The following is a 12,298-nucleotide window of genomic DNA, read 5'->3' as shown; positions in this document are numbered from 1 at the left end:
GGTCCCCTACTATTTCCAGAAGATTATTTATGTCCTCCTTAGTGAAGACAGAAACAAAGTAGCTATTCAATTGGTCTGCCATGTCCTTGCTCCCCATGATCAATTCACCTGTTTCTGACTGTAATGGACCTACATTTGTCTATACCAATCCTTTTCTTTTTACATAGCTATGAAAGCTTTTCTGGTCAGTTTTTATGTTCCCTGCCAGCTTTCTCTCATAATCTTTTTTCCCTTTCCTAATTAAGCCCTTCGCCCTCCTCTGCTGGTCTCTGAATTTCTCCCAGTCTTCAGGTGTGCCGCTTTTTCTGGCTAATTTGTATGTTTCTGCTTTGAAATTGATACTATCCCTAATTTTCCTTGTCAGCCACGGGTGCACTACCTTCCCTGGTTTATTCTTTTGCAAACTGGGATGAACAATTGTTGTAGTTCATCCATGCGATCTTTAAATGCTTGCCATTGCATATCCACCATCAACCCTTTAAGTATCATTTGCCACTCTATCTCAGCTAATTCACGTCTCATACCTTCAAAGTTACCCTTCTTTAAGTTCAGAACCCTTGTTTCTGAATTAACTATATCACTCTCCATCTTAATGAAGAGTTCCACCATATGATGGTCACTCTTACCCAAGGGGCCTCGCACGACAAGATTGCTAACTAACCCTTCCTCATTGGTCAATACCTAATTGAGAATGGCCTGCTCTCTAGTTGGTTCCTCAACATGTTGGTTCAGAAAACCATCCCACATACATTCCAAGAAATCCTCTTCCTCAGCACTCTTACCAATTTGGTTCACCCAATTTTTATGTAGATTGAAGTCACCCATTATAACTACTGTTCCTTTATTGCACGCATTTCTAATTTCCTGTTTAATGCCATCCCCAACCTCACTACTACTGTTAGGTGCCCTGTACACAACTCCCACCAGCATTTTCTGCCCCTTAGTGTTATGCAGCTCTACCCATATCGATTCCACATCCTCCAGGCTAATGCCCTTCCTTTCTATTGTGTTAATCTCCTTTCTAACCAGCAACACTACCCCACCTCCTTTTCTTTCCTGTCTATCCCTCCTGAATATTGAATATCCCTGGATGTTGAGCTCCCATCCTTGGTCACCCTGGAGCCATGTCTCTGTTATCCCAACTATATCATATTCATTAATAACTACCTGCACATTCAATTGATCCACCTTGTTACGAGTGCTCCTTGCATTGACACACAAAGCCTTCATGCTTGTTTCTGCAACACTCTTAGCCCTTATACAATTATGTTGAAAAGTGGCCCTTTTTGATTTTTGCCCTGGATTTGCTTGCCTGCCACTTTTACTTTTCACCTTACGACTTTTTGCTTCTACCCTCATTTTACACCCCTCTGTCTCTCTGCACTTGTTCCCACCCCGCTGCCACATTAGTTTAAATCCTCCTGAACAGCAGTAGCAAACGCTCCCCCAGGACATTGGTTCCAGTCCAGAATGTTTGGGTTATAACTGTAGCTAAGGGGGGAACTAGCCAATGGAGAATTGTTATACTATCTTGTATCTGTGAGCTGAGCAGGAGTTCACGGTCTTTTTTCGGGAGGTGAGCGAGGAGGATGACGTGTGAGGAGCGGACAGCGGTTCCAGGACAGTGGATACTGGACGTTAGCGGTTCAGACGGTGGCCGAAGGCCCGGAAGGTCGTTGTGGATGGAACCAGAGGCGTGAGCTCCAACGTATTAAAATATTATGTGCACAAACTGATAAACTTACTGATTTGGTGTTTTTAGGTTATCTGTTTCTACTAACCCATCACTAGGAATTAACTATAAAGTTGTAATTATTTACTCGCCTTTGGTGTATTGTCTGATACTTGTGTTGCGAGTGTGTACTGGGGAGGCATTACACCGTATTTACACCGAAGTATTGCACTATTGGCGGGGCGACGGCAGTTCACCCTAGGTGAACGGGGGTAAATTGGGGGCACAGATGCTACACTTATGTTACGTCTCTATCGAAATGTGCAATTTATACTAATTTATAATAAATATTTTGTACATCAGGACAGTCAATATAACATAGAAATACAGTTGTATCAGTGTGAATTAATCAGTCTGATGGCCTGGTGGAAGAAGCTGTCCCGGAGCCTATTGGTTCTGGCGTTTATGCTGCTGTACCGTTTCCCGGATGGTAGCAGCTGGAACAGTTTGTGGTTGGGGTGACTCGGGTCCCCAATGATCCTTCAGGCCCTTTTTATACACGTGTCTTTGTAAATGTCCTGAATAGTGGGAAGTTCACAACTACAAATGAGCTGGGCTGTCCGCACCACTCTCTGCAGAGTCCTGCAATTGAGGGAAGTACAGTTCCCATACCAGGCAGTCCTGCAGCCAGTCAGGATGCTCTCAATTGGGCCCCTTATGATTTGGGGGCCAAAACCAAACTTCTGCAACAGTCTGAGGTGAAAGAGGCACTATTGTGCTTTTCCCACCACACAGCTGGTATGTACAGACCATGTGAGATCCTCAGTGATGTTTATGCCGAGGAACTTAAGGCTGTTCACCCTCTCAACCCCAGATCCATTGATGTCAATAGGGGCTAGCCTGTCTCCATTCCTCCTGTAGTCCACAACCAGCTCCTTTGTTTTTTTAATGACATTGAGGGAGAGGTTGTTTTCTTGACACCACTGTGTCAGTGTGATACAACTCTCATCAGGAATTCTTTTCGTCATGCAGATTCTGAATTTTACTCACAAGGATTCTACATATTCTCAGTCCTATGCCAACTCCCTCTCTGAATTCAATTCCCACCCCAACCCTTCTGCTTACCCTCCTATCCATTCCATACAATGTGCATGTTAAACTCCCAACCATGACTCAGTGATGCCCACAATGTCATACCTGAGCATTAAAAGATAACACTTTCAGTGCTGTATTCATCACACCGTCACCGACCTCATCGACTCTGGGATCTCCCATCCAATGCCACCAACTTCATAGTTCCCTTAACCTGCACCCACTGTTTCAACCTCCCACCCAAGATCCACAAACCTGACTGTCCAGTTAGACCCAGTGTTTCAGCCTGCTCCTACCCTACTGAACTTACATCTGCATACCTCCACTGTTATATTCCCCCTCGTTCAGTCCCTTCCTTCCTACATCCATCACACTTCACGCGCTCTTGATCATTTCAATTTCTTTAAGCTTCCTGGTCCTGATCGTCTCATTTTTACTATGGATGTCCAGACCCGATATACTTCCATTCCCCATCAGGTGGGCATTAAAGCTCTCTGCTCCCTTCAGAACAACAGAGTCAACCAGTTACCCTCTACCACCACTCTCCTCCGTCTGGTGGAACTGGTCCTCATCCTCAATAATTTCTCCTTCAGTTCCTCCCACTACCTTCAAACCAAAGGTGTAGCCATGGGCACTCACATGGGTCCAGGTGTGCTTCCCTTTTTGTCGGCTACATTTAACAGTTCCTGTTCAAAGCGTACACAAGTATTGCTCCCCAACTCTTCCTACACTACATCGATGACCCATTGGTGATGATTACTCGCCTTTGGTGTATTGTCTGATATTTGTGTTGCGGGTGTGTACTGTGGGGGGGGCATTACACCGTATTTACACCAAAGTATTGTACTGTTAGCGGGGTGACAGCGGTTCACTCTAGGCGAACGGGGGCAAATTGGGGGCACAGATGCTACACTTGCAAGCAGAACAAGAGCTACAACTGCCCCTACACCTCCTCCCTCACTACCATTCAGGGCCCCAAACAGTCCTTCCAGGTGAGCTGACACCTCACCTGTGAGTCTGTTGGGGCATCTACTGTATCCGGTGCTCCTGGTGTGGCCTCCTGTATATCAGAGACACCCAATGAAAATTGGGAGATCACTTCACCGAGTACCTACGATCCAACTGTTGGGAAAAGCAGGATTTCCCAGAGGCCACACGAGGAAATCTGCTGATGCTGGAAGTTCAAACAACACACACAAAATGCTGGTGGAACACAGCTTGCGGTGGAGGTGGAGGGATTGTGAGAAGGGGAAAGCATTTCTGCAAGAGACAGGGTGGGAAGAGGAATAGTCCAGGTAGCTGTGAGAGTCTGTAGGCTTATAGTAGGTATCAGTATATAGGCCGTCTCCAGAGGCCACCCATTTCAATTCTGCTTCCCATTCCCATTCCAACATGTCAGTCCATGGCCTCCCCCACTGTCGCAATGAGGTCACGCTCAGGCTGGAGAGCAACACTTTATATTCTGTCTGGGAGCATCCAACCAGATGGCATGAACATCGATTTCTCGCATTTCCTCTCACTAACTCACAAACAGACATACTCACACACAGATACAACACACACATACCTACCTATCGGATGAAGGGATGTAATTCTCATCCTTGGGATCATCGAAGAATTCGTAAACATCATCGGAATCCATCTCGCTCAGTTCCTCCTCGCTGTCATTGTCACTGAGGGGTAGAGGACATGGGGGATGAGGGGAGGGAGGCAGGAAGGTGGCAAGCCAACTTGAGTGTGTGTGATGGGATAGCGTGGAGGGAGCTTCACTCTGTGTCTGACCTCGGGAGTGGGTGATGGGATGGTGTGGAGGGAGCTTCACTCTGTGTCTGACCCCGGGAGTGTGTGATGGGACAGTGTGGAGGAAGATTCACTCTGTGTCTGACCCCGGGATTGTGTGGTGGGACGGTGTGGAGGGAGTGTGTGAAGGGACGGTGTGGAGGAAGATTCACTCTGTGTCTGACCCCGGGAGTGTGTGATGGGACGGTGTGGAGGGAGATTCACTCTGTCTCTGACCCCGGGAGTGTGTGATGGGACGGTGTGGAGGGAGATTCACTCTGTGTCTGACCCCGGGAGTGTGTGATGGGACGGTGCGGAGGGAGATTCACTCTGTGTCTGACCCCCGGAGTGTGCGATGGGACGGTGTGGAGGGAGATTCACTCTGTGTCTGACCCCGGGAGTGTGTGATGAGACGGTGTGGAGGGAGATTCACTTTGTGTCTGACCCCGGGAGTGTGTGATGGGACGGTGAGGAGGGAGATTCACTCTGTGTCTGACCCCGGGAGTGTGTGATGGGACGGTGTGGAGGGAGATTCACTTTGTGTCTGACCCCGGGAGTGTGTGATGGGACGGTGTGGAGGGAGATTCACCCTCTCCCGCACTCCCACCCCCACTTTCCACAGGGATCGCTCCCGACACAACTCCCTTGTCCACTCATTCCTCCCCACGGATCTCCTCCTGGTACTTACCCTTGCAAGCAGAACAAGAGTCACAACTGTCCCTACACCCCCTCCCTCACTACCATTCAGGGCCCCAAACAGTCCTTCCAGGTGAGCTGACACTTCACCTGTGAGTCTGTTGGGGCATCTACTGTATCCGGTGCTCCTGGTGTGGCCTCCTGTATATCAGAGAGACCCAATGAAAATTGGGAGACCGCTTCACCGAGTACCTACGATCCATCTGCCAGAAAAAGCAGGATTTCCCAGTGGCCACCCATTTCAATTCTGCTTCCCATTCCCATTCCGACATGTCAGTCCATGGTCTCCTCTACTGTCGTGATGAAGCCACACTCAGGTTGGGGGAGCAACACTTTATATTCTGTCTGGGTAGCATCCAACCAGATGGCATGACCATCGATTTCTTGAGCTTCTAGTAATTGCCCCCACCCCCTTTACCATTCCCCATTCCCTTTTCCCTCTTTCACCTCATCTCCTTACCTGCCCATCACCTGCCTCAGGTGATCCTGCCCCTTCCCTTTCTCCCATGGTCTTCTACCCTCTATCAGATTCCCCTTCTCCAGCCCTTTAATTCTTTCATGAAACTTCCACGTTCTTTACTTCACCTCCTCCCGCTCTCCCGGTTTCACCTATCACCCACCACTTTGTACTTCCTCCTCCACTCCCCCCACCTTCTTAATCGGACTTCTCTTCTTTCTCTTCTGTCCTGATGAAGGGTCTCAGCCTGAAACGTCGACTGTTTACTCTTTTCCACAGACGCTGCCTGACCTGCTGAGTTCCTCCAGCATTTTGTGTGTGTTGCTTTGGATTTCCAGCATCTGCAGATTGTCTCGTGTCTGTGAGTCTTCTCCTGCTCCTATTTCTATGTTTTGACATTGTACAAGATGTTGGTGAGGCCAGATTTGGAATACTATGCTCAGGTTTAGTAACACTGCTACAGGAACAATATCATGAAGCTGGACGGAGTGCAGAGGAGATTTACCAGGATGTTGCCAGGACTCGTGGGACTGAGTTATGGACAGAGGGTGAGCAGGTTGGTACTTTTTGTTTTGTTCCCATTGGAGCGTAGGAGAATGAGTGGTCATCTTATAGAGGGGTAGACAATCATGAGGGACATACACTCAGTGGTGGAGGGGTCTCGGGAGGTAATTCTAGAGCAGAGGGTCATGGTGGACAGTGTTGTAGAGATTAATTCAGGATAATAGGGGCAGGGATGGGACAGCAGTGATATCTCAGTGGGGAGTGAGACCAGAGGAAATGTTCACCCTCCCAGTCTCAGCTCCATCTCTCACCTCAGCCTGGTTTCCATCTGTTGTTCAATGTTCCCCTGTGGCTCCTCACCAGACGTTGCCTCTGTCTCTGACACGGAGAGTCCATCGCTCTCAGTCTGACACCTTCCTGTAACAGACCCGTCATCAGTGGACTCTGACCATTGGGACTCTGCCCACCTCAGACTCGTCCCTCACCCTCGGGAGCTCCCTCTCAACACACCGTCCCTCACCCTCGGGAGCTCCCTCTCAACACACAGTCCCTCCCCCTCGGGAGCTCCCTCACACCGACTACCCCGCTACTTCAGGAGCTCCCTCAGGTCCATCCCTCACACCAGACCGTACCAGTACCTCAGAAGCTCCCTCAAGTCAGTCCCTCAGACCCGGCCATCTCTCACCCTACAGAGATCCCTCAAGTCAGATGGTCGCTTGATCTCAGGAGCTCCCTCGGATCCATCCCTCACCTCAATCCCTCCCACTACCTCAGGAGATCTTTCAACATCCCTGGAGCTGCTACAGCTGACACCGTCCTCTTACCCCATGAGTTTCCTCAGTCCATCCCTTATCCTAGAGTGTTCCCTCACCTCAGACCCATTTCTGCCTCAGGAGTTACTCAGACCAACACTCAATGTAAAAGGTCCCATGGTCTGAGACCCTTCTCAGCTTCAGCTTCTCCCTCACCAAGACCCTCCTCACCCTCAGACACCCCTCACTAACACTATCCTCACTGTGACCCTCCCCACTCTCAGAACCTCCCTCACCGAGACCCTCCACACCCCAAGAACCACCCTCATCAAGACCCTCACCCCCAAATCTTCCCTCACCAAGACCCTCCTCACCAAGACCTTCCCTCACCGAGACCCTCCTCACTCTCATACCCTCCCTAACCAAGAACATTCCTCACCCTGCTACAGAGACACTGCTTATCCTCATTCCCTCCCTCAAGGTCAATCCTTCCCTCACTGAAAACCTCATCACTATCAGACCCTCCCTCACTGAATCATCCTCAGCTACTCCTCGCCCTCAGTCACTCCAAACACACTCAGACACCCTCACCGAGACCCTCCTCACCTTCTGACCCTCCTCGCCCTCAGTCACTCCAAACACACTCAGACACCCTCACCGAGACCCTCCTCACCTTCTGACCCTCCTCGCCCTCAGTCACTCCAAACACACTCAGACACCCTCACCGAGACCCTCCTCACCTTCTGACCCTCCTCGCCCTCAGTCACTCCAAACATACTCAGACAATCCTCACCGAGACACTCCTCACCTTCTGACCCTCCTCGCCCTCAGTCACTCCAAACACACTCAGACAATCCTCACCTTCTGACCCTCCCTCACCCTCAGACCCCCCTCGCCCTCAGTCACTCCAAAGACACCCTCACCCTCAGACACCCCTCCCCCCATTCAGACACTCCGACACCTTCAGGCGGAGCGCGAGACTCGGGCAGATTAATCGACCAATGACGGACGGAGGGAGGCGGGGATAGCAGGATTGACGGACTGAGCGACCAATAACGAATCGAGGAAGGTAGGGTTCGCGCTGCGGGAAACGAACCGACCAGAGACGGAGGGAGGAGCTCGCGAGCGGACGGTTCACCTGCCCAATGACGTAACTCGGGGTGGGCGGGGTTACCTGAGCAGTGACGTAAGGGGAACTGCGCGCGACGGTGCGCGGTCACCTGATTGGCTTTTTCGGAGCAAATTCCAGAAAATTGGCTTTTTTTCAATTTGTTTGGCTTCGGAAAATTCATTTGGCTTTTTCACATGTTAACATTATCTGCACGAAAATTACAAGCCATCCTGTTTCTAAAACATTTTCCTTGGAGAAAGATGTATTTCGGTCAGTTACATTCGGCAATATTTCTGCTGCCGAACCGGCAACACGGCCGGTCACGTGAGTCCGGCTCCAGTTTGTCTCGGATCTCCGAAGCGTCCGGATGTGATTTATAATCATACAAATCGACTTTCTATACGGAATCACGTTTTGTGGTGAAACTGTGACGCCTTCGGCTGTTTTTATAAATCATTTATCATCAACACATGTCGTCAAAGAAATGGAAAGCTTGTTACGAGAGCAACCGTAAGTACAACAGCAAATGGGAAGAAAAGCTTGTCTGGGTACAAAAGGCTGCTGATGTTCCAGTAAAACTCTTAAATTTGTGCAAAAAGGTTCAATTTTAGAACAAGACCAAGTAGAATGTAAAAAAGTACCAATTTCGTGGTTACATTGGAAACACTGATCAGATAAATTTGGGTTTAATTTATTTATTTTTTGTGGTGTAATATATAATTAATGTAAAAAAATCATATTGCACTAATCTTAACCGGACATTTATTGTATTTGTCATACTGTCAAGACATAGTCTTGACCAATTTGTTTCTTCAATTTTAATATTCAAGTTTCCCATTTTTGTCTTGACTTATGGATTCCTTGTTTAATTGTCTGTTTTTGAATCAAACTATACATACAAGAAATAATTTTTTTAGCTTTTCCTTTTTGAATTAAAGTTTCTATTTCATTACATTTCGGCAATAACTTTGACCCAATTTTTCGCTTAAATAAGCCCTTCATTGTAAGTAACAAAAAACAGTGTTGTTTGATATTTTATATTTATTCTTTAATTGATCAAATGACATTAATATACCTCCTTCAAAACAGTCTCCTATATATCTAATCCCTTTTTGAAACCAATTGTATAAAAGTTGATTATCCATTGTAAAAGGAATGTCTATTTTGAATTAAAGATCTCTTTGCTAATAAAGAATTCCTTATTTCATCATCAACATTTATTTTATTCCATAAATCAATCAAATGTTTTAATATAGGAGATTCTTTCTTTTCCCATATCCATTTAGATTCCCATTTATATAGAAAATCTTCTGGTATTTTCTCCTATTTTATCTAGTTGTATTCTAATCCACGCCGGTTTATCTTTATCAAAAAAAGATGTAATAAATCTAAGTTGATTTGCTTTATAATAATTCTTAAAATTTGGAAGTTGTAACCCTCCTAGATCAAATTTCCATGTCAATTTTTCCAATGATATTCTTGACATCTTACCTTTCCAAAGGAACTTCCTCTCATATTTATTTAACTCTTGAAAAAACTTCTGAGGTAGTTGTATTGGTAGTGATTGGAATAAGTATTGTAATCTAGGGAATATATTCATTTATTCAGCATTTACTCTACCTACTAGTGTTATTGGTAATATCATCATTGGTAATAGAGTTAGTAACCTTTCAAATCATGAAAAATCGGAGAAACACCAGCGGAGAACTCCAGACGCAGTTTAATGTAACAAAGACTCCAGGGCAAGATAATGATAAAGTTAAGGCAGTAGAGTTGCAAATTGCTGTCAGCATGACCTGCCATTGTGCGATATGTACAGTTGACCACCTCAGTGAAATCATGATAGCTCATGGGGATGGGAGTACACTGGAGCACATAGAGTTACATAAAACTAAATGTGCATGCTGAATCAAAAACATCATTTCGCCTGCACTGACAACTGATCTTATTGATGACTTTCAGAACAAGAAATATGCCATTATCATAGATGAATCTACAGACATTTCAACACAAAAACACTTGTGTATTTTAGTTTGATTTTTAAGTGACAGGACAAAGGAAATTGTAACTGGGTTTCTAGGTTTAATTCCAGTGCAAGAGGCTACAAGAGAAAACATATTCAATTTGATTGACATTGAAATCAAAAGATGTGGCCAGAGTCTTGCAAATTGCATTGTTTTTGCATCGGATGGTGCATCAAACATCGTTGGGTGCAACAATTCTGTGTGGTCTAGACTAAACGATGTGTCTCCTTTCTGTGTAAACCCTTCATCTGCTCGGTGGCTTGTGCATGGAAAGGTTCTGTTTAATATTTTGATGAGCTGGGAAGAGCTAAAGGCTAAAGTTGATTTTGGTTTCCAATTCTTAACAGCATGTAATAAGATCCTATAGCAGAACAACAGCACTGAGGCCCATCTAGAAATAAAAAATGTCAAAGAAAGATGTATGTCTATTCTAGATGAAGCTCTCAGTCAAGTTACATGTAGACTTCCATCAGCGAGAGATACATTTGTAAGTTTATCAAAATTGAGCCCTGTGATAATTTTAAATCAAGACTGAAGGCCCATGTTTTCTGAGTTACCCTTTATACACCTTGCAGGAAACAACGTCAGCTATTGAAGAACAACACAGAAAAATGCCTTTTGTCGATTGGAAAGAAGAAGCTCCATTTAAGAAAGACGGACTCCCTGCAGACACTGAACAGTTTTGGATTGGTGTACTTCACCATCAGGCATTTAAAGAGGTTGCCACCTTTGCCCTTACTTGCCTAACAACCCCTGTCAGCAATGCTGTAGTTGTGAGGATATTTTCTCTTGTATCCTCCGTTAAAACAAAGGCAAGAAACAGAACGCAGCTGAATCTTCTTGATGCTACGGTGAGAATCAGGGCAGAATGATTGATTTCAGGAATGTGTTGCAAAGACTTCACTGCATCTCCAGAAATGCTAAAAAACTTCACATCGGACAAGGTTTATGCTGCACGTTCCACTCATTCCTGTGAAGAGAATAGTAATGACCTGGATCTGGAGCTTTTCATGTGATGTGAGTATGAGAAACATATTGAAATTTATTTTGCTTTTTTCTAGTATTGTTTGGCCTTAAATTAATATTTCAGTCTGGCAACTCAATTCACCAATGACAGGGCAGGAGGTGCGGCTCACCGAGCGGGGAGATTAACTGACCTGTGAACTCAGCCCAGTGTCCAACACTGACACATTGCTGGTGTGGGGGGATTTATCCTGTGAACTGTCTCTCTCTCACCCTCTCTGTCCATTATATTCCTGTAAACTCAGCCCAGTGTCCAACACTGACACATTGCTGGTGTGGGGGGATTTATCCTGTGAGCTGTCCCTCTCTCACTACCTCTGTCCATTATATTCCTGTAAACTCAGCCCAGTGTCCAACACTGACACATTGCTGGTTTGGGGGGATTTATCCTGTGGACGGTCCCTCTCTCACCCTCTCTGTCCATTATATTCCTGTAAACTCAGCCCAGTGTCCAACACTGACACATTGCTGGTGTGGGGGGATTTATCCTGTGGACGGTCCCTCTCTCACCCTCTCTGTCCATTATATTCCTGTGAACTCAGCCCAGTGTCCAACACTGACACATTGCTGGTGTGGGGGGATTTATCCTGTGAACTGTCCCTCTCTCACCCTCTCTGTCCATTATATTCCTGTGAACTCAGCCCAGTGTCCAACACTGACACATTGCTGGTGTGGGGGGATTTATCCTGTGAACTGTCCTCTGTCACCCCCTCTGACCATTATATTCCTGTAAACTCAGCCCAGTGTCCAACATTGCTGGTGTGGGGGGATTTATCCTGTGAACTGTCCCTTTCTCACCATCTCCGTCCATTGTAACCATATAACGATATAACAATTACAGAACGGAAACAGGCCATCTCGGCCTTTCTAGTCCGTGCTGAAAGCTTCCTCTCACCTAATCCCACCTACCTGCACTCAGCCCATAACCCTCCATTCCTTTCTTAACCATATACCCATCCAATTTTTTTTAAATGAGAAAATCGAACCTGCCTGTACCACTTCTACTGGAAGCTCGTTCCACACAGTTACCACTCTCTGAGTAAAGAAGTTCCCCCTCGTGTTACCCCTAAACTTTTGCCCCTTATCTCAAAACTCATGTCCTCTTGTTTGAATCTCCCCTACTCTCAATGCTGAAAGCCTATCCACGTCAACTCTATCTATCCCCGTCATAATTTTAAATATCTCTAT

At 46.2% G+C, this 12,298-nt stretch overlaps 2 long non-coding RNA genes across 3 annotated transcripts in view; one reads left to right on the top strand and one right to left on the bottom strand.

Annotated features, from left to right (window-relative positions):
* LOC140722201 (uncharacterized) overlaps nt 1–6,611 on the bottom strand; it is a 260,210-nt gene extending 253,599 nt beyond the window's left edge. The window contains exons 1-2 of the long non-coding RNA XR_012097558.1: nt 6,512–6,611; nt 4,336–4,437 (exon numbers count right to left, since the gene is read on the bottom strand). This is a non-coding gene — a long non-coding RNA (uncharacterized lncRNA). The remainder of the gene's footprint in view (nt 1–4,335; nt 4,438–6,511) is intronic.
* Nucleotides 6,612–8,376: 1,765 nt separating this feature from the next.
* The window catches only part of LOC140722200 (uncharacterized), a 39,130-nt gene continuing 35,208 nt past the window's right edge, over nt 8,377–12,298 (top strand). For both annotated transcript variants that reach the window (XR_012097557.1, XR_012097556.1), the window contains exons 1-2: nt 8,377–8,573; nt 10,663–11,104. This is a non-coding gene — a long non-coding RNA (uncharacterized lncRNA). The remainder of the gene's footprint in view (nt 8,574–10,662; nt 11,105–12,298) is intronic.

The sequence above is a fragment of the Hemitrygon akajei genome, unplaced genomic scaffold (assembly GCF_048418815.1).
Source record: "Hemitrygon akajei unplaced genomic scaffold, sHemAka1.3 Scf000072, whole genome shotgun sequence".
Classification (NCBI taxonomy): domain Eukaryota; kingdom Metazoa; phylum Chordata; class Chondrichthyes; order Myliobatiformes; family Dasyatidae; genus Hemitrygon; species Hemitrygon akajei.
The sequence above is the reverse complement of the archived record's forward strand: the minus strand, read 5'-3'. Positions and strand labels throughout refer to the sequence as shown.